General features: G+C 45.2%; 3 non-coding genes across 3 annotated transcripts; all 3 read left to right on the forward strand.

Annotated features, from left to right (window-relative positions):
- Nucleotides 1-16,441: 16,441 nt before the first annotated feature.
- On the forward strand, nucleotides 16,442-16,529 carry LOC147748394 (small nucleolar RNA SNORD35). The gene has a single exon (XR_015300156.1). It is a non-coding gene; the product is annotated as a small nucleolar RNA SNORD35 (small nucleolar RNA).
- A 367-nt stretch (nucleotides 16,530-16,896) lies between these two features.
- LOC147748395 (small nucleolar RNA Z195/SNORD33/SNORD32 family) lies at nucleotides 16,897-16,975 on the forward strand. The gene has a single exon (XR_015300321.1). It is a non-coding gene; the product is annotated as a small nucleolar RNA Z195/SNORD33/SNORD32 family (small nucleolar RNA).
- A 617-nt stretch (nucleotides 16,976-17,592) lies between these two features.
- LOC147748396 (small nucleolar RNA Z195/SNORD33/SNORD32 family) lies at nucleotides 17,593-17,671 on the forward strand. The gene has a single exon (XR_015300322.1). It is a non-coding gene; the product is annotated as a small nucleolar RNA Z195/SNORD33/SNORD32 family (small nucleolar RNA).
- Nucleotides 17,672-21,265: the final 3,594 nt, after the last annotated feature.

Raw genomic sequence — 21,265 nt, forward strand, 5'->3', positions numbered from 1 at the left:
GCAACTTTAAATGAAGACCTAGAAGAGGCTCCAACTAACCCCATTAGTATCCAAGAGGTCCTGGCATCACACCTACTATTGTCAATCACGGATTTTGATGATCCGCCGAATTCGTTCAATGACTTACTAACTGACTTGGAACTGAAGACTAACAGTACGATAGACAGTGGCCTAAAAAACAAATCCAAATGGACACCTACACTGCCTAGTGGTAACACTATTGACACTTTCTACAAACTAGTACTGGATGACATCAACAAGTATGAGAATAAAATCTCGAAACAGGGACAAAAAATCAAAGACAATCTAACCAGAGAGGAGAGAATAGCATTAAAAACTCTGAGTGATAACCAGGACATTGTCATCCGCGAAGCAGATAAAGGAGGGAACGTAGTTGTCATGAATAGAATAGACTACAACACAGAAATTTTCTCTCAACTTTCTGACAATTCCTGTTATGAAGCTATTCCCAGTAATCCCATGGGTCCTGTAACAATACTAATCAACAACCATTTGAGAGAATGGAAAGAGGCAGGTTTGATTAATGATGCTGAATACATGTTCCTAAAAGTCACACGTCCATCCTATCCGTGGCTATATACCCTGCCGAAAGTCCACAAAACTGCGTCCTTTCCCCCTGGTAGACCAATTGTATCGGGGATTGGGGGCCCGACAGAAAGACTTTCCCAATACGTGGACAAATTCTTGAATCCACTGGTGAAAAATTTGCCATCCTATATTCAGGATTCTAAACATATCTTGAGTATCTTAACGGACATCACTTGGCAACCTGGATTGATAATGGCGACCCTTGACGTGGTATCACTGTATACCTCCATTGAACCAGACCTGGGATTAAGGGCTGTTACAAAAGCATTGAACACCAGACCAATCACTTTGCTCGAACCCACCAAGATGCTGATAACGATGATGGATATCATTTTAAATCAGAATTTCTTTGTATTTGATAAAAAATGGTACAGACAAACTAGGGGAGTAGCCATGGGCTCAAGGTTTTCCCCATCTTTTGCCAACATCTACATGGGAGCTCTTGAAGCTGATATGATCTGGAGCATTAAGGGCAGTAAATGGATTGATAATATATTGTACTGGGGTCGCTACATAGACGATTGCCTTTTAATATGGTCAGGATCAGAAACTACACTTGAGGAATTCTGTGTATATTTAAATGACAATGAGATGAACATGCGCTTCACCACACATATCAGCACCTCTAAGGTATCCTTTCTAGACTTAGAACTATACATCAAGGATGGTATTCTACATAGTAGATTATTCCGCAAAGAAACAGCATGTAACTCAATACTTCATAGCAACAGTTGTCATCCTAATCATCAAAAAAACGGAATCCCTTATGGAGAATTCATACGAGCAAGACGGAACTGTAGTGAAGAACAGGAATTTGAAATTTGTTTACAGGACATGCAGTCCAGGTTTTCGAACAGAGGTTATAATCCTCAAATCATTTCTAAAGCTAACAAAAAGATCAAAAAAACAAGCAGGGAATCAACTTTGGCAGCCAGACGCCCAAGAACTGATAACAAACAACAACCGGTGAGACTTGTCACAGACTTCAATGAATTGAGTCCTGTAGTGCGAAAAAGTTTCCAAAAACATTGGGGCATCCTTAGTGCAGACAGAACATTAACTGATGTTATAGGAAATCATCCTCAAATTACCTTTCGCAGAGGGAGGAATCTCAAGAATAGACTAAGCCCAACTGTGCCTAAAGTTACAAGGACTTGTGATTGGCTGACTCAAAAGTCTAAAGGCTTTTTCAAATGCGGTATGTGCCCAATGTGCAGATGGGCTAACCATGGAACTAAGACATTTCAGGATCACAGATCTAAACAGTATTCAATCAACACAAACATTAACTGTAACACAAAGTTTACTGTGTACATCATTGAATGTGCCTGCAAAAGTAGATATGTGGGAAGTTCGATTAGGGCACTCAAAGAGCGCATCAGAGAACATGCCAGAGCATATGCCACAAAGGACCCAAGATACCCCATGGCCATACATATGGCCTCTTGTCCTTCACAAGGGGAGGTCAAATCATTTACCTTCTATGGCATTGATGTGGTACAACCTTCAGTAAGAGGCGGAAACAGGGAACTCCGCCTTAGAAGGCAAGAAGCACTATGGATCATGCGTCTGGACACTACAAACAGAGGCCAAAACACGGATGATGAACTGCATTTCTTCTTGGGTTCTGACCAATAGGATGCTCTCCTATCAAACATTAAATATCTATACTGTATACGAAGAAACGGTGCAGCTGAAATTGTAACGAGAAATACTATGTTGTTATTATTTTTTTGATCTGAATTCATTTAAAGTTTCAGTCTACAAGGACATGTATGACTGAGATTTGAGGTTGAATGTGTTAGAAATGTAAATATAATAACCTTGTTAATGATGCCATCATATATTCCCAAATGGGCTTCCATCGCTATCAATTACCCAAGATTTTGACGGTACTGTTTTCTTTTCCTCCCAACTGGGAGTTGCTCTTCAATTTTCTGCCTTTTTACCTACACCTGGTGGAATTAGTTCCATTTCATCATGTTAGACTCTAAAGATAAATCAAACACCATTTAGGGATCAATCCCACCATTAGATCTTAACCCTTGCCGGCTGCAAAGGAAATCACAAATAATTTTCATATGACCATTCTATTCGGCCTTTAACATAACCCTTGGTGAGCCTGGGGTTTCTTCCATTCACGAAACCAAATATTTTTTTGAGACTCTAGATACTTCGGGGATATCAATTTCTTACAGGAGTTCAAGCGCACAAACTATACGCTAAACCAGTCCCTGGTGCCTCTGACATATATGTGATCAGACTGGACCTAAAACCACGCAGAAAAATATTTTCCGTTTTAATTACCTTCTCGCAAACCCTCCTCCCCGTCCTTCACTTTTATTAGGTTTTAGATTAATTTCTCTAAATTTTGACCTGGCTTTAGTTTGGAAATATGTATTTCCCTTCTACTTTGGTTTTCTTTAGCTGTCATTTTTGATTCCGCTCAAGAGGAGAGTCTTGTTAGCAATGAGAGTAACTCTTCTAAATTTTGCCAGCAACTCCGCGAAGTGAGCATTCTAGTCTTTTTTGAAACTGCGCTATGTTAATGGGCGGGATCCGCGGTGTGTTTGTTCCCGCACTTGGAAACTGGAGCTGCACCAAGCTCAACCCACGGGCAACAAACGGGTGAGATTTTGTACGATCTCTTCGGAGATCACTGCCTTTCAACATACGCTTTGTTGAATTACTTATACCACCTTGAAACATATTTTGTTGTTTGATTTTCAGCCCTTAAATACTGATGCCGTGTAACACTACACGCTACCCCTTTTCTGACGAAACGGAAACCGAACATCATCGGTACCGCTCTCGTTTTAACAGAAAATACCCGATTAGGACCGGGTCGGAATTATCACCGGTCACCCGGTGAGTCTATCCCATAGTGCTTCAGATTATACTCTCATGTCTATTTAAACCCTTGCATTTAACCAACAATCGCCATGCTTTCTGATTGTGGTTTTTATCTTCACTTTCCAGATAACGCGCCTCGATCATTAAGATCAGGTAAACAAAACCCCTTTTTTCCCCCGTCTCCCCTTATTCTTCGCCTTCTTTTGCAGCTACGTGATTATAGCCCGTCCTTCTTTCAGTGCATAGATTGCTATTAACAGGCCTTGAATTACAGTTATCGGTATTGATTTAAGTAGTTGACACGGTTGTGACTGTTCATATGCTTTGAATTCTCAAGGGAATCTGTACTAATTAGTTAGGGGAAATATGCAAAGAATAATGCTAAAAATTCCGGCCTTATTGACTGTGCAAGTTACCATTTATGACATGTGAATTTTTAAACAAATAGTGTGGAAATGACTGTTAAACACGATTTGGATCTCAAAACGTTTGAACGTATTTTATACAGTGAATACTTCTAGACAATGATAATTAGTGAATTTTGGTCTATTAAGGAATGGAGTAATGGAAGATGTTTTCTGTATGTTAAAATGACTAATTCCCCATATTTTCCCTTGTGCTATCCATGTCTATGGTTAAGTAACACATTAGCGAATTACAGCGTTAAGTGGTCATTTAAACTTGGATTTTCAGGCAAGATGAAATTACCTTGGGATGTCTAGACCCCGTAAAGTGAAATATTTAAGAATGAAAAGTCACCGCACACCACAATTGTTTGCTTAGTCAAGATTGGAACTTTGTTTACTAATTAGAGGTTACACCAACCGTTTATACGCCGTATGTCACTACACACAATCTATTGCACAGGTTTTAAGTCAAAACCACAAAAATTCTATAAACCTTCTTTGAACAAACATAACAAAAGTCACCTTTTGTCTTTTTCCTACCCTCTTTATTGGTATCCACTTCACTGGTGCCCCTTCCCTCCACACATACTGTTTGTATGTTTTGCAATTTTCATTTTTTGTTTAATTTTCTTTTATTATCATTTGTTTCTTTATACATCCCTTTTAGCCCTGAAGATTCACAGCCACATGCTGTGATGAAACACGTGTAGGCTAGAGTGACAGGCACAGTGATTCTGAGAATGAGAACACTGTTGATTAATAAAACTTTTGAAAACTTATGTTTGGTCTGATCTATCCCATTGGCATGACCACTTGAAGATTGAAATTTGATTTGATACACTTAGGGTGCTCTGGATTTCTGTCCAATTGCATTAGAGAGAGGTCCCTGATCCTCTTCTCGTACAGAGGTTAAGGTTTTCCTCTGCCAAGAAGCACCTAACTTTAAACTACGATACTCTAAAAACTTACCGTGAAAAGTTGAGCGCCAGATTTCTGAACACTAAAAAACCTGCTCACAGACTGTATATAATTCCAAGACAATAGATTCCCGATGACATTTATCATAGTTGGTTTAAAACTGGGAACAGGCCCATTCAACATTGCAACGTCAGTACCAATATCATTTATGTTTACAGTAATTGGTCCTGCTATGGCATCGGGATTGTGTGACTCGTTTTGAGCACCTATTAAATGTCTGGACTCCCCAGTAGTAAAAGGGTTTTGCAACAGAGGTATGGGGTTAAATGGTTGTCAGTCACATGCATCTAAGTTTGAAAGTGCAGAAAATCTGTTTTCCAAACCTAGACCCCACTCAGTGAAACCAAAATTCTTACTGCCCCTTTTGGTCACAACATTCCATTTTGTTCTTAAGGTACTTGAATTCGGGCCTTTGCCTTTCCGAGGATAGAAGAAGTCCAAAGTCAGTGGAACAATAGAAGTGGATCTTCGCTGTGGAGGGAAGATATTAGGCAAGATATTTGGCAAAACCTCAGGGTCGGAAAAGTTGAGCACAACACAATCCCCCTTGAATTTTTTTTCCCTATTCCCAATCCACTCTACCCTTCTGGCATTTACAAGTTCTTCGGATAATTGTTGCTTGCCCCAAGGAGAGATGGCCATATTATTAGTGAGCCATGATAGAGATTTATTTAGTAGTGATGACGTTGATTCAACCTCGCCAGACGCTAGTGGAGGTACATTTGCAAGTACGAGAACTAGTGGCGAGGCTACCACTACAAGCTCAAAAGACCCTTTCGAAATATTTGATTCACCAATAGGAGGAGCAGTGGATGCAGCACCAGAGGTAGCACCAAGTGAGTTAGTCAGTGGTGCTATTGGGGGGTTTAGCACAACAGCAGGAGTAGGTCCATTGGTTTTGTAAGATTGTATTTCGCTCACCAATGGCTCAACACTGGGCACGATGACTTCAGGGAGGTTACCTACCTCCCCCAGTGTTTTTTCAAGTAGACCTTCTAGTTTGCTGACCTCAGCAGTTAGTTTGTCTATTTTACTTATCAAAGATTTGACTCTGCCTTTGATTTTTGTGTCCATCAAGCTCCAAAGTTTATTGAATTGAGCGTTAGAAAGGGTCACGTAAGTTTCCCCAGTCAAATCATCCTCCTCTTCATCTAGTGTTTTCCTTGGTGGCGTTGCAACTTTGTTTTTAGCAGACCTTAGACCCCCCCCGTTTTTGTATGGCCTTTCTTTTGCCCCCGGTAACCCTCGGGCTGGAATAGGGGCAGCGGTAGGGACAGTGGACTCGTTATGTGTAGATATCACAGCCAAAACTTCGCTGTCGCTATTGTCTTCAGTATTAGCAACTATGCCACTAGGCTGGATGGTAATTGTATCCTGGAGAGAGTCATGTACCACACCAGAGATGCTGCTATTTAGTAATGCAAAAGAGTCCTCTATCTCTTTATCTGCCAGTGGAGATTGATTGGGTGAATCTAGTCCCAGTGAGGACCTCCTGTCGCTATTTATTTTTGCCACGACTTGAACAAGATAGTTCTCCATGGTGTTATTAACTGGGGTTTGCTTTCTTCCGGGCATTATAGAGATGGTTAATAAACTCGGAGCAAGATGTTTACTCACACGATTCAACAAGAAGTTTGTTTACCTGATATAGAGTAGACCAAGAAGGGCTGTATCCAGAAGAACGCAAACGAATTTTCAGGCAGGGTCCCTGGCCCAACCCAACCTAGTCCGACCTCGGGCGGCCTCAGCTCGCCCGGCGTCCCGCTCGCGTCCCGCGAGACGGGGGTGACTGCAGACTTAAGCGCCTCCTGGCGCGTGAATGACGCGGCTAGCGCCGCAGAGGCTGCTGGGAACTGTAGTTTTTCGGCCCGCACCGCGCTCCGCTCGGCGGCCTGACTCCGAGGTGAAATTGGAGTCCGGCGGCGGGAGGCGGGTGGGCAAGAGCACAAGCGGCAAGGATTCCAAATGGCCTCAAATCGCCAAGGGTTCTGTCAGCATCGCCAGTTCACTTCCAGAATGGCTCCCCCCCTCGACCGGGGTGACTGCAGACTTAAGCGCCTCCTGGCGCGTGAATGACGCGGCTAGCGCCGCAGAGGCTGCTGGGAACTGTAGTTTTTCGGCCCGCACCGCGCTCCGCTCGGCGGCCTGACTCCGAGGTGAAATTGGAGTCCGGCGGCGGGAGGCGGGTGGGCAAGAGCACAAGCGGCAAGGATTCCAAATGGCCTCAAATCGCCAAGGGTTCTGTCAGCATAGGCAGTTCACTTCCAGAATGGCTTCCCCCCTCGACCGGGGTGACTGCAGACTTAAGCGCCTCCTGGCGCGTGAATGACGCGGCTAGCGCCGCAGAGGCTGCTGGGAACTGTAGTTTTTCGGCCCGCACCGCGCTCCGCTCGGCGGCCTGACTCCGAGGTGAAATTGGAGTCCGGCGGCGGGAGGCGGGTGGGCAAGAGCACAAGCGGCAAGGATTCCAAATGGCCTCAAATCGCCAAGGGTTCTGTCAGCATTGGCAGTTCACTTCCAGAATGGCTCCCCCCCTCGACCGGGGTGACTGCAGACTTAAGCGCCTCCTGGCGCGTGAATGACGCGGCTAGCGCCGCAGAGGCTGCTGGGAACTGTAGTTTTTCGGCCCGCACCGCGCTCCGCTCGGCGGCCTGACTCCGAGGTGAAATTGGAGTCCGGCGGCGGGAGGCGGGTGGGCAAGAGCACAAGCGGCAAGGATTCCAAATGGCCTCAAATCGCCAAGGGTTCTGTCAGCATCGGCAGTTCACTTCCAGAATGGCACTATTCCATGTGGTACAATCCGTCATGTTGCCCACTTTCTATGCTCCTCCACATCCCACAAAACAAGAGGAGCAAATCCACCGCCTGGACCCCAAAAGAGTGTTGTCGTTCTACCTTGATCACACAAGAGAGTTCCAGGTGGAAGACCAGCTCTTCGTGGGCGATGTTGGAGCAAAGAATGGTCGACAGAACAGAAACTAACCATTTCGTGCTTGGCCATTCCCTGCATAAAAATCTGCTACCCACTGACCAAGAAGCAGCCCTCTGAGGGCTTAAGGGCTCATTCCACCAGGGCTAAAGCTGTTACCACTGCATTAGCAGGTGGAGTTCCAGTCCTGGACATCTGCCAAGCAGCAACGTCAGCGTCCCTGCAAGCTCTTACCAAACACTACTGCCTAGACAGTCAGGTCCACAGGGACGGCCACTTTGCCTGTTCGGTCCTGCAGGACTTTTTAATTTAGAATTTCTCCACATCCTACCAACGGGGATGGTCATTCTTGGGTATCTATTCAAAGGTAAGGAATATATGGCTAGATGTCTCTATCAGAAGAACAAGTTTCTTACCTTCGGTAATGCATTATCTGGTAGAGACAAGATCTTGTGGCAGATTCCTTACTAACCCACCCATATTCCCCACTGTCCAGACAACCTCTATGGTTAGGGATGACCCCTTTCAGGGCCCTCCTTTGGACACACCAGTGTCAGTGCACTTTATGGCGTTGAGGTTCTGGTGTGGAAAGTCGTGAAAAGTAACTGACATCAGCACGCTGAGGTGGCACCTATATAGGTGACATGGACACACATTCAGAGGTACAACTAGTGACTTGACTATGCTCATATGTTCAGCGTCTCTGACTAGATGACTCTGCAATGGAGGCTAAGACATACTGGCACATGCATCAACGTAGGCTTTTGCGATTCCTTAATTGCGATTATTAAGGAATCGCAATTAAGGAATCGCAAAAGCCTATGCATGTAGGAATCGCTATAAAAATAGCAATTCCTACACATTCCTTAAGTGCGACTCGCAATTAAGGAATGCCGTCCCATTCATTCCTATGGGCCTCCAGGCCCATAGGAATGAATTGGCGATTGCATGAGCAATTTGCGAGTACCAGTAGGTACTCGCAAATTGCTCATGCAATTTCAAGGGTTCAAGGGTGTCAAAATTACACCCTGTTGCACCCCTGAAATTGATCTGTGCACATATGTTGCAAACACACATGCCCTAAGGCAGGGGTCTTCAAACTGTGGGGCGCGACCCCCAGGGGGGCCGTGGAGCGATGCAAAGGGGGTCGCGCCTTCACAGTGTCACTTCTGCCCTGGCCTCCAGGGCTTCAGCCCCCCTCCTCCCCCATCCTGTGTCTCAGCCTGGGCTGCTACAGTGCAGCTCGCGCTCCTGGGGCCTCGGCTGGGTAGTGTCTGGAGTCTTATCTCCGGCCAGAGTTTTTCACAGGTCTTTAAAGACCATTAGCATAATTACATGCCTTTGTTAACTGATTACCAAAGCTTAGTTTTTTTATGGTTCCAGTACCCCCTGGGCCCCCACTCTGCCTATTCCTTACATTTGTATTTTTACACTTACTGCTGTAGTGTGAGAATGCATTTAATGAAAAGAAATATAAAGTTGGGTTGCCAAAAGAAACGTGTTATTTAAAGATCCTGCAGAGACCTGCTCTTGACACTAAATTGAGTTACAAATAAAAAAGTATGTATTAATTAGTTATGTGACTTTTCTGTCTTTATTCTCTTTCATTATTAGTCATGGATCATTGAGGCATCCCTAGAACACAATTAAAAGTTCTTTCTATGTATATTTGCTGTTCTAAGTATTCACAGATAAGTGCAAAAAATACAGCTGTGGGTGCCTGCTTATTTCTGGGCCATCAAAATAATGAGCTGGTAACCCTAACCATTAGTCTGGACGTTTGTTGCAGGATCAGTACATTATTTATTTCCTCCACCCTCGAAACCTGATTAATGCCATTATAGCAATAGTTTAACTTATATCTGAAACCCTACGCTTCAAGTTTCTGGGAATGCACCCTGCTTTCAGACTACTCACTTCTCATTCTCGCCTTCACTTTCACAGTCACCCTGCACTCCCAGCGTTCACCATGCACTCATAGCGATCACCATGGACTCACAGCAATCACCATGGACTCACAGTCATCACCATGCACTCACAGCAATCACCATGCACTCACAGCAATCACCATGCACTCACACTGATCACCATGCACTCACACTGATCACAATGCACTCACACTGATCACAATGCACTCACACTGATCAGTGCACTCAAACTGATCACCATGCACTCACACTGATCACCATGCACTCACAGCAATCACCATGCACTCACAGCAATCACCATGCACTCACAGTAATCCCCATGCACTCACACTGATCACCATGCACTCACACTGATCACCGTGCACTCACACTGATCACAGTGCACTCACACTGATCACAGTGCACTCACACTGATCACCGTGCACTCACAACATTCACCCACTCCCCCTGCACCTACAGTGATCACAATGCACTCACACTGATCACAATGCACTCACATCATTCACCCTCTCACCCTGCACTCACACTGATCACAATGCACTCACATCATTCACCCGCTCACCCTGCACTCACAGTGATCACAATGCACTAATATCATTCACCCGCTCACCCTGCACTCACAGTGATCACCATGCACTCACACCATTCACCCGCTCACCCTGCACTCACAGTGATCATAATGCACTCACACTGATCACAATGCACTCACACTGATCACCATGCACTCACACTGATCGAAATGCACTCACACTGGTCACCATGCACTCACAACATTCACCCACTCACCCTGCACTCACAGTGATCACTCTGCACTAAAAATTTGCTTGCGTTGTTCACCCTGTACCTCACCCTGCAGTCACACGAGCACACTTCTCACCCTGCACTCATGTGACACTTCACTCACCTGTCCCCCCCTTACTACTCAATCTGTAGCTCACTCAAACAAGGCAATTACTAACCATGCATTCATTCGTCCCACTCTTCAATTACAGGCGAACCCAAATTCATATGGTCACCTCACTCACCCTGCAGTCACTCCTTTTACCCTACTCTCACACTGTTGCATTGCTCACCGTGCAGTCACATGGGCACTCTTGTCACCCACACAGTGAAGAATGTTAAAGTGCCTGGTACAAAGAAGATGTACCATGCACATCACAGAACTGAGTGAGAGTAAACTATGGAGGGTCACGGGTTTTACATCTAGTCTCAACAGTTTACCAACCATACTGAGGGAATTTCTAACCCCTTTAGCCCATGTTCGTTCACTCATCAACGCTTCTCTCCTACACCATTGCAAGACTTTTATTTCGACCTCGGTACTCAGGCGCTGCCAGAATCTAACTAAGGCCATACATGAGGTTACACATGCTTCTAACCTTACAGCTTGCACCATGGAACATTTAGGGAGTGAGAATAAATTTTTGAAAGCTTTTCCCTCCTCTACATCCCATCCATGTTTGCCACCCAAAAACAGTAACTCTGCCCCACATAGAAATTGCGGGGCGACCATAACTAGATATGCCTTTAAGACAGGCCTTTCCGATTTTTCTCCATAGCTTCCATTAAATTTCTTAAGGCCATTTATTGACGCTGCTGTCCTTGTTCCTCAAGCATCTAGGTGGGTTCTCCATTTAAGATTTTTATGACACCACATACCCAGGTAACTGTACCCTTCTACAGTTTCCAGCTTTTCAGGACCTAGGTACCAGTTATATCCTATTTCCCTTCTCCCAAAGCACAGAATCTTTGTTTTGTCCATGTTAACCACTCATTTTTTCAACTTACAATACTCATGGAAGCTATTCAACTTTCTTTGTAACCCGATCTCCGTTTGGTCGAAAATTACCAGGTCGTCAGCGTATAAAAGACATGCTATATGTTTCCCATTTATTTTAGGGCTTGCCCCCATTGCTTTACCTAAAATAGAGGGTAGGTCTGCTATAAAAAGTGAAAAAAGTTGAGGGGCCAAAACACACCCTTGTCTTAACCCATTTCCAATTTCAATTTTTCTTGATATACTCCCATCTGTGTCTAAAATAATCCGTGCCCAGTTTGCAGTGTGCAGAAGTTGTATTAGGCTCAACAATTCTCTGGGAATATCATAGCCAATCAGTGTCTCCCACAGCTTCCCACGGTCTACTAAGTCAAACTCAGCGCGGAAGTCCACGAAGCAACAACACAATCTACCATTCTGCTCCATGGACTTCCCCGCTATGGACCAAAGTGCGAAGCAATGGTCGACCGTCGAATGGCCCTCCTTAAACCCCCCTTGTTCTGGGGGTATGACTTGGTTCAGCTCTGCCCACTCCTTTAGTTTTTCTAGGATCAATTTGGCGAATACTTTTTTGCCTATATCCAACAAATTAATTAACCTATACTTTTTTGGGTGAATTAAGGTCCCCTTTTTCGTGGATAGGCCTTATTATTGCGCCTCTCCAGGTTTCTGGGATTTGTCCTGAGGTAAGTATACCGTGGAACATTTTTGAAAAGAACAGAGCCCACCAATCCGTCCTCTTTTTTATCACCACAGCAGGAAGATTGTCAGGGCCAGCTGCCCGTGTCAAATTTAAGTTAGACACAATTTTTTTGACATTATCAATAGAAAAATGAACCTCCATTTCTTTACTCACTCCACACCATACTATAGAATTTAAACTTCCCATTTCATTCCAGACCCCATAAATTTCTCCCAAGTATTTTGCCCACTCATTTTCAGGGATCACACATGTCAGGGTGCCTCTTTCTTTATTTGAACTTTCTTGCACCAATCTCCAAAACCCTTTCAATCTTTGGATTCTATAGCGGTCAGCAATTTGGCCCAGCAGCTCTCTCTAAAACATCGTTTTTTGTTCATTGCCAGCATTTTATAGAGCCTCCTTTACTTCTGGAGACTATCCCACAGTTCTACACTGTATTTTACCCTTAATCTTCGTTCCTGTTGCCTAATTACGCTTTTGGCCTTCCTACAATCCTCGTCAAACCATCCCTTCCCTTTCTTATACCCTTTACTTCCCCTCTCGCCTCTGGGGTTTCTTTCTTTAATTTTTACCCTCAGGCAATCCACTAATACCCTAATTGAGTTCTCGAACCAGGAGCTCTCATTTACAATTGGCATATCTTCTACCAACAGCGTCTGTTGAACAGCTACTAATTTTTCCAGATATTCCTCCATAATCCTAGTTGTGAGTAGTCTAGGATACTCGACTTGCACCGGCAACACTGTCTACCTATGTTGTTTCTTTTGCTCACATATTTCCAGCCTTAACGGGAAATGATCACTTCCTTCTTCACCTGTCACCTCAAATTTTTTGATTAACTCAAAATACCAGGGTTGTATATAAACATAATCAATTGGGCAGGGTTGCAGGCCTGACTTAAACGTTCGCTTTGCAGGTCTATCTACAGCAATCTCCCATTTGCACAGATCAGCCCCAAAGCCCCCAACATTTGACCTAAAGCCGAGTCCTGTTCTGACATTGTCACCCTTGGAAATATTGCATTTCCAATTTTGTAATAATTCAATTGATCCCAACACCATTGATCGGTCCTTGCAGGGTTTAACTTGTGATTAAAATCACCCAGCACTAGCATTACATCTCTTGGATAGGTCTCGATCATAGATGTCAGATCTTCATTCAGTTTTTCCATCTCTTCCCTATACGGCCTCGCTTCCCCCTTTTGAATGTACACATTTACAATAATAATACCATCAAACCGGTCGACAGGGTTCAGCAATAACACTCTACATCCTTTAACCCATTTACATTTTGCATTCAAGAAAACCACTTTTTTGGCAATTTTAGTTGATACCAATGTCGCTTGCCCCCTGAAGGCCTGCCAAAAGGTTTTCTTACCGCTACCTTTGTCTGCTGAGCAAACCCTACACTTACTTGGGTATCGTCACACAACCAGGTCTCTTGCAGGCACACAATTTCACATGTATCAATGATCTTTTTCAAATGTGCCTGCTTTTCTATTCTTTTAAACCCAGAAACATTCCAAGATAACACTGAAAGGCTGTGCAACGACCCAGATACCTAGTCAATTTAATTTAAACTCCTGTTCATTTTATAATCGGGTAGTGCCAAGGCTCTATATCTATTTCCAGCTAAAATTGCATCTTCGCCTGGCTCCTGCACCCTCTTACCTATCGTAATTTCTATGTTATCAACACTGATGATATACTTAGACGTGTACTTACCATATAGTGCAGCATAACTTTCCAGCAGAATTACTGAAAGTTTGCTTTTAAAGACACAGGGGGCATATTGTCAAGGAACGGTGTTAAAATTATCGCCGCTTTAGGGGCAGAAAACTGCTGCTAAAGCGGCGATAATGGGTTTGATAATACGCCCTTGAGAATTCCAATAGAAGTCCATGTTCTGGTGTGAACATGTGCTTCTATTGAAAGTCTCAAGGGTGTATTATCAAGCCCATTATGGCCACTTCCGCTAAAGCAGCGATAATTTTAACGCCGTTCCTTGATAATATGCCCCACAGTTAGGAAAAGGATGAATTAGAGTTACTCTGTCTTCCGGGTAGCGGAGGAAATTACTTACTCCATCCTCATGGACTACCAGCTATGAAATTTAGAGATGAACGACAGCCCAATGGTCATCTCTGTACATCGACAGGTACCGCTATCATGGCGGGTACTTTAAATGTACAAAACGTTAAGGGAATGACCTCTATTTGTTTTGACGACCGCTCACAAAACATTTAGCTTTAAAGTTTGGTGAACAGCCATTATCTGTTTTGATGGCCACTCACTAAACTTTTAACTTTTTTGTTTGTTTTTCTGAATCAAACTCCCAGAGTAGGAGTTTGTTTCAGGAAAACAAAAAAATAATCACCCCCTCACCCGCTAATTTTTCTACCAAGCTGTGGGTTAATTATTTTCTTTCTGTCCCTCACCTCCATATTTTTCCTGGCAGTGACAGAGAAGGAAAACAATACTGTGTTCACCCTTAAAAGGGTAGGTGATGTAATGTCCTTCCTCAGGTAGCCCCTACTCTATCCTGGCCATTGGATGAAGTTTTCTGTCAATGTAGCCAGCATTGCAAATTGGTCCTTACTATTATGAAGGATAAAGAACTGCTGACAAAAGACTTCTCTAGAAGACTGACACTCAAGTGTAAATTTGGCAGTTACTACACCAACCTTCCAATTGAGAATACCATAGCCAGACTTAAGTCAGAATACAGCAATTCCTTCAATATCAGCAAGCAGCTCCACATACCCAGTTGGTTAAATGATTGAATGGGTTGAAGGACTCAACAACACAGGAAAATACCTGCTTAAGGCATATAAGCAGGTATTTTTTTACCCCACATTTTTTTATTTAGAATGCATGTTTTTGTACAACGTATGCCACTATCATGCATTGCCTCTATATATAAAAAAAGTATTTGTAGGGGGGGGGAGACCCCACGCTCCCAAACTTAACTGAAATGCTTGGTAAAGTCATGTGTTGTAAAGACATACACGTGGTAAAAACATGCATGCTAAAAAAGCGTGGTCAAGGCACAACATGGTTAAAACCTTGTGTAAAGACTGTTTCCCGATTGAACGACCATTGAACCTTCTTTTCCACAGAAGGATTAGCACAATGTGCAGGAGGCACAACACGACAATACCCCGCTCCCTGTGCAGCAGTAGAAAGAGTATTAGATGATTATATATTTAAAGTAAAGCATGTACACGTGAAGTTCATAGGTGATTTAACTGCACATACAGCAGAATTGAATGCACTCCGCTTGGCATTGCAAAAAGGAAATGCTCAGTCTAGGGTGACCATGCATCCCCGTTTTGCCTGGACGGTCCCTGTTTTTAGGTTTTGCCTAGCCAATGCGTACGAAGTACGCATGTGCTAGGAAAAACCTAATGAGAATAGTATGGGGGCTGGGAATCCGCCCCCGCCTTTCATTGGCTAGCTGCATAAATGGAGGCTAGCCATTGGAAGACGGGCCTGTGCGTCAATGCCGGACCAGATTCGGGGGCGTTCCCGAGAATTTTTGGCTTTTGGCTACGTAACGCTACGCCAGCCAAAAGCCGGGAACGCCCCTGAATCTGGTCCGGCATTGCCGGCACCTGCCTTCCTGCTCCTGTTAGCGTTGATTGGATGAGCTGCGTGGACGTCACTGCTGGTCGAGAGCCTCCGCCCATCTCCGCTCAGAGCGATCCGCGAGGAAGCCCACTCCTCGGGAAACTTCGCCGCCCGCCTGCCTGAGCTAGAGACGGGCCGCCACGCAGCCCGCGGCGACCCGGAAGTGACTAGCCGGCCGGCCAATCCTAGCGCGGCCGGCCGGAAGTGCCCGCCCCCCCCGCAGCCCGGGGGAAGAAGGAAGACAGCAAGAAGTATGGCGGCCCACGCGGGGCTCCCGTGGCCTGGAGGGAGCCCCGGGAGAAGCGGAGGACGTTGCCGGTCTCCCATGCCGAAGAGGGAGACCGGAGAAGTGCCCAAGAGATTGCCGCCGTCGACGTTGCCGGTCTCCCATGCCGAAGAGGGAGACCGGAGAAGTGCCCAAGAGATTGCCGCCGTCGAAAGGTGCAGGTGAGTCGATTTGTTTTATTTGGGGCTAGGGGAGGCTCCCTCCTGCTACCCGTGTGTCCGTTCCCGACCCCGTACCCCCCTCCCGCTCCCCGTGTGTCCGTTCGTGTAATAACGTGCTCCAGAGCTAACCAATCTTCCAGCGTTTGCCTGGAAGTAGATGTCCCTTCCGGTCAGGGTGTCAGGCAAATGATGTACATTCTCACGATGGTCTTCCGAGCTCGCCCGCGGGTTGTGACGAGAAAGCCACATGGCATTGCTGATGCCTAGACGTGTAGTATTGTGGGCTTGTTTTCAGGCTCTCTTAAATCTTGGTGCTGTCGTTAATGTGGTGGTGTGTAGGTTACCCTACCCGTGCATTTCAAAGAACCCCGTTCATTTCTGCTACAGTTGTCGTTTGCCTAGGCTTCCACAATTTCGGGGGCTTATTCCTCCTGTTAAGTCTGGCTATGGTATTCTCAATTGGAAGGTTGGTGTAGTAACTGCCAAATTTACACTTGAGTGTCAGTCTTCTACATTTTATAAACATATTTGTGATTTGTTCTTTGCAGTTTGCTGTTGGCCAGTGCAGTTTCTTACAGCCATGGGAACTCTGCCATACTGGTAAGTTTAAAACTGTGTCCATCTCTTGCGACTGCACTGGTCTGTGATGGGATATTGTCAGTTTTCGAGTCTTGCGACCATGAGATTCTGTACATGCACTACCATCTGAGACTTGTCCGTCTTTTCCTTGCTTCTCTCCTTAGTATCTGGGTGATTTGCATTGTTTATTTTGTTCCTTCTTCCTTGCAAGCTACCTCCATCCTCCCGCTCTCCGTGTTGTGACCTGAGGAGAAGATGTACTTTATTCTATCCATAGCGCCGTCTGGTTACAATGTAGCCACAGAAATACGGGACGTTTTTTGCACTATTTCCCCTGCCAGACAGTTCAGTGTACACGGTCCGGACTCCTCCAGCTCAGGCGGCGGCGGGTGTCAGAGATGCCTAGCCCTTGTAGTCACTGTGGCTCCTCCGGCAGGTCACTGTGTGCTCCTGCATTGACCGAGCCCCGTCTGAGGTGGGCGTATGACACTTAGTGTCAGGCGTTTGTCGTTTGCCTAGGCTTCCACAATTTCGGGGGCTTATTCCTCCTGTTAAGTCTGGCTATGGTATTCTCAATTGGAAGGTTGGTGTAGTAACTGCCAAATTTACACTTGAGTGTCAGTCTTCTACATTTTATAAACATATTTGCGATTTGTTCTTTGCAGTTTGCTGTTGGCCAGTGCAGTTACTTACAGCCATGCGAACTCTGCCATACTGGTAAGTTTAAAACTGTGTCCATCTCTTGCGACTGCACTGGTCTGTGATGGGATATTGTCAGTTTTCGAGTCTTGCGACCATGAGATTCTGTACATGCACTACCATCTGAGACTTGTCCTTCTTTTCCTTGCTTCTCTCCTTAGTATCTGGGTGATTTGCATTGTTTATTTTGTTCCTTCTTCCTTGCAAGCTACCTCCATCCTCCCGCTCTCCGTGTTGTGACCTGAGGAGAAGATGTACTTTATTCTATCCATAGCGCCGTCTGGTTACAATGTAGCCACAGAAATACGGGACGTTTTTTGCACTATTTCCCCTGCCAGACAGTTCAGTGTACACGGTCCAGACTCCTCCAGCTCAGGCGGCGGCGGGTGTCAGAGATGCCTAGCCCTTGTAGTCACTGTGGCTCCTCCGGCAGGTCACCGTGTGCTCCTGCATTGACCGAGCCCCGTCTGAGGTGGGTGTATGACACTTAGTGTCAGGCGTGTTGTGTACTGATTCACACATGTATTGACCCCACTGACGCCGAGGCTGCAGGCATCTACACTTGTAATATGTCTAGCATGGCCACTCAAATGTACAGAAACCTGCTGTCCTCACCGGGACCAACGAGCAAGAAGTACGCCCCCCTCCCACCAATCCCTGTTAGGTAGTGGAAACTGTCCAAACTTGGGTGCAGACAGCCCCTCTCACCTTTCGGCCTGGTACCACTGCACCAGCCGCACTACTTCCCTACTGACCGTTCTCCACTTCAGCCCCGTCTAAATTACAATTCATGCTTGTGACCCTTTTGCCTGCTTGTGCTTGTTTTCATGACCCTGTTGCCTGCTTGTGCCTCCGTGTGCCCCTGTTGCCTGCTTGTGCCTCCGTGTGCCCCTGTTGCCTGCTTGTGCCTCCGTGTGCCCCTGTTGCCTGCTTGTGCCTCCGTGTGCCCCTGTTGCCTGCTTGTGCCTCTGTGTGCCCCTGTCGCCTGCTTGTGCCTCAGTTTTCATGCCCCTGTCACCTGCTTGTGCCTCCGTGTGCCCCTGTCGCCTGCTTGTGCCTCCGTGTGCCCCTGTCCCCTGCTTGTGCCTCCGTGTGCCCCTGTCGCCTGCTTGTGCCTCCGTGTGCCCCTGTTGCCTGCTTGTGCCTCCGTGTGCCCCTGTTGCCTGCTTGTGCCTCCGTTTTCGTGCCCCTGTTGCCTGCTTGTGCTTCCGTGTGCCCCTGTTGCCTGCTTGTGCTTCTGTGTGCCCCTGTTGCCTGCTTGTGCCTCCGTGTGCCCCTGTTGCCTGCTTGTGCCTCCGTGTGCCCCTGTTGCCTGCTTGTGCTGTGTGGGTGTCTGTCGAAGGCTCTGTGTGGCTGTGTGTGTGGGGGGCTTTGTGTGGCTGTGTGTGTGGGGGGCTCTGTGTGGCTGTGTGTGTGGGGGGCTCTGTGTGGGTGTGTGTGTGGGGGGGCTCTGTGTGTGTTTGTGTGTGTCATTTGCGAGAGATAAAGCTAGTGGCATTGTAAATGACAATGCCATTTATTTATGTTAAAAAAAAACATAAATAAAAATAATGTCAAGAGCAATGACAATAGCTCTAACTTTAACAAAGGCAAAACCATTGCATTGTAAATGCTTGTTAACTAGCTGTCCCAGCAAATTTCAAGAAATTTAGCTCATGTCCCCGTTTTTTGGAGAGGGTCGACTAAAAACGGTGGGAGGTGCTTTTTTTATGTTTTACAAAGCAGGGATAGTTAGCAGTTGTTTCAAGAAAGCAATTTAATTAACAGGCAAACTACTGGGCTTAAAAATTGCAGTTTATGTATGTTCTTGCTGCCTGCTCTGTAATTCTCTGCTGAGGAGCGCTCTCATTGCTTGAAGTAAAATTATAGTCCTTCTTCTATTTTTGTGAAATGTCCCGGTTTTTGGCTTTAAAATTCTGGTTACCGTACTTCAGTCCCAACATTGATTGCTTCTGACTCCCCAGTCGGTTTTCAAGGGTATAATAGAGATGTAAAATATTTTAGGAATCCAATGATTTCTAAGACTCACAAGGGAAGACCATAAGAAAGAAGCAGCTCTGGCCACGGATAACTGACTTCAAAGAGCACACCAGAGATAGGGAATCAATGAAAAGGCAACTTTGCCTCTGATCAAGCAGCAAAACAGGTGATAAGTGGCAGAAAGTAGCAGTGGTAACCTGGTCACAAATTATGGTTCACCCGAAAATACACTCAGCAATAGAATCATCACAGAAAAAAACATCCCTGTCCCCAAGCATTCCAGGGAACTACAGCTTCTTCCTCAGACAACATAGGCTCCCTAAGCTCACAATATTAGGAGAAGTTGATTGAGATTACCCAAGAAACTGATTAGGTGTGAATTCATTAAACAGGTGCATGAAGGGGTTAGTTTGGCATATGCAGGAGTCTGAGTTACCCTGCATACATTGCAAGAACAATCCTGGTGGTTGTTAATGTCCAAACTTACTCTGCAGGTTATACTACAGTGCAAAATCTGCCAGTGGATAAAACTTCTATGGTAGTAAAGCTGCCACAAATCCCTCTCTTGAAGTCAGCAGAATGATTCCAAATAATTTACCTCTGTCACATTTGTCTGCTTAAATCAAGAAATACATTATAAAGCTTTAAGATTAGATCCTGTAGACGTTTGGGTGTGGCCACAGCGCAAGGTCATGACTTTCTGTCGCAAAAGACCTTTTCTGGTTCTCAGTGCCTGGTGAAGTCCATATCTCTCGCTCCCAACAAGGATCAGCTTTTACTTCTAAAGTACTGGTGGTGGGCGCGCACCCTCAATTCTTGCATCCCTTTAGGCCAAGTTCAAAGGGGCTGGTAGAAAGAGCCCATGGTATGTTTAAGCAAGACTTCCCTGAGAGGATCTTTAAGTTATTGTGCACTCTGGCTAAATAACCTGCTAAGCGCCCAGAGAGCTTTGATTAATATGCAGAGAAATGTTGTTCAACTGCTCGCCTTATGAAATACTGTTCAATCAATCAATCTTATTGCAGGAGCCACTGTGTACATGAATTTAATGATATGGCCTTTCAGAATGCTTTAGTTTGTCTCCTCATGATGTAAAGAGATTTTAGACCTATTTATTGATTGTATCGTTTTTATTATAATAGTATTTTAATGGTTTCAGTGTTTAATATTATATATACACTGTAAAATGTATTTTCGGTACTCTTTTGCACTTTATATGCTATGAAATTAAGTGAAATAAAGATTTTTTTGATTGATTGAGTGATTGAAATATTCAGCATGAAGATGTGTGTGCAAGATATTCGGACTGGAGGGGGCGGGCGATCATCACTTTCCGTAACACCTTTATTTGCTATGGGGTGAGCAGGGATTGCCTGGAAGGAGTAATCAGAGACATGGGTGCAAGGATGGGATCAAAGAGCCCCATGTAGCCCATCCACTGTGGTTGACTGCTGCCAGGGCCACCGCAAGCCGTGCTCCACAGGGAAACGCTGCATACATGGTCACAGTCGGAGCATCTTGAGAATAAAGAGCTTCCAGGTCCAAGCACAGATCAACTATCAGTAAGCACTATAATTATTGAAGATGTGTCTGTAATACCTTCTGTGCCACCCTTCACTTTTGTCTCAGAATATGCTGGCAGGTGATTGAAAGGAAGCACCCGAGCCCACTGGATTCTGATTGAGAACTGTCAGAATAGGAAACCTTCATTGGTAAGCAGTATACTGATGATGAACCGCATTGTAGA

Source organism: Lissotriton vulgaris, chromosome 1_1 (genome assembly GCF_964263255.1).
Source record: "Lissotriton vulgaris chromosome 1_1, aLisVul1.2, whole genome shotgun sequence".
NCBI classification, from domain to species: Eukaryota; Metazoa; Chordata; class Amphibia; order Caudata; family Salamandridae; genus Lissotriton; species Lissotriton vulgaris.